The sequence below is a fragment of the Carlito syrichta genome, unplaced genomic scaffold (genome assembly GCF_000164805.1).
Source record: "Carlito syrichta isolate Samal-C Ts95f unplaced genomic scaffold, Tarsius_syrichta-2.0.1 Scaffold309720, whole genome shotgun sequence".
In the NCBI taxonomy this organism is placed as follows: Eukaryota; Metazoa; Chordata; class Mammalia; order Primates; family Tarsiidae; genus Carlito; species Carlito syrichta.
The window spans coordinates 3,647-5,315 of NW_007253816.1; positions in this window are offsets into that span (position 1 = coordinate 3,647).

Consider the following 1,669-nt stretch of genomic DNA (forward strand, 5'->3'; position numbering starts at 1 on the left):
GTCTCGAACCCGTGGGCTCAGGCAGTCACTCACCTCGGCCTCCCAAAGTGCTGGGATTACAGGCTGAGCCACCAAGCCCGGCCGTGCTTTCTCACTTAAAAAAACAAAATCTAGCCAGGTACAGTGGCTCATACCTGTAATTCCAGCACTTTGGGAGGCAGAGGCAAGAGGATTGCCTGAGCCCAGGGGTTCGAAAACAGCCTGGGCAAATTGGCAAGCCTTTGTCTCTACAATAAATTTTTAAAAATTAGGCTGGGCTCGGTGGCTCAGCCTGTAATCCTAGTACTTTGGGAGGCCGAGGTGAGTGGATCGCCTGAGCCCAAGGGTTCGAGAACATCCCGGGCAACTTGGTGAGACCTTGTCTCTGCAATAAATAAAAAATTAACCGGGTGTGGTAGCGCGTACCTGTAGTTCCAGCTACTTGGAAGCCTGAGGCGGAAGGATCGCTGGAGCCCAGCAGGCCGACGCTGGGGTGGCTGTGAGTGTGCCACTGCACTCCGGCCTGGGCGACAGAGTGAGACTCCAACTCAAAGAAATAAAAAATAAAAGTAAATAAATAAATAAAAAATTAGATGGGTGTGATGGTGCTCACCTGTAGTTCCAGCTATTTGGGAGGCTGAGGTAGAAGGATCATCTGAGCCCAGCGGGTAGAGGCTGTGGTGGCCACGAGTGTGCCACAGCACTCCAGCCTAAGCAACAGAGTGAGACTCCGACTCAAAAACAAAAACAAAAAACAAAAAAACTTACCACAGGTGTGTGTATGGTTGGGATGATTGCAGATGGCAGTGACTGCATGACCTAGTGTCACATTGGGTCTTCAGGAAGCTCAACTGTTCTCTCCTAGACTCAGCCTTCCATGTGTATATATCAGCCTGGACCTGTGCTGGGCTAGGTGGCCCTCATCAAATCTAGAGTTAAACAATATACAGGTACAGTGGCTCACACCTGTAATCCTAGCACTTTGGGAGGCAGAGGTGAGAGGATGGCTTGAGACCAAGAGTTTGAGACCAACCTAGTCAACATATTGAGATATGATCTCTACAGAAAAAGAAAAAAAAAATTAGCTGAGCATGGTGGCGCACACCTGTAGTACCATTCATTTGTGAGGTTGAGGTGGAAGAATCGCCTGAACCCAGCAAGTGGAGGCTGTAGTGAGCCTGGATCATGCCACTGCATTATAGCATAAGGGACAGAGTGACCCTGATTCAAAAAAAAATTAGAGAAAAAAATACAGTAAGACTCTGGGGTACCATTCAAGCACTCTCAGCCCAAGCGATTTTCTTTTCTTTGAGTTGGAGTTTCACTCTGTCACCCAGGCTGGAGGGCAGTGGCACGCTCCCGGCCACCGGAGCCTCCACCTACTGGGCTCCAGCGATCCTTCCGCCTCAGCCTTCCAAGTAGCTGGAACTACAGGCCTGCAATACCACGCCCGGCTGATTTTTTATTTTTTTTTATTTTTTGAGTTGGAGTCTCACTCTGTCGCCCAGACTGGAGTGCAGTGACCGCTCCCGGCCACCACAGCCTCAACCTGCTGGGCTCCGGCGATCCTTCCGCCTCGGCCTTCCGAGTAGCCGGAATTACAGGCATGCGCTACCACGCCTGGCTGATTTTTTGATTTATTGTAGAGATGAGGTCTTGCTGCCCAGGCAGGTCTCGAACCCGCGGGCTG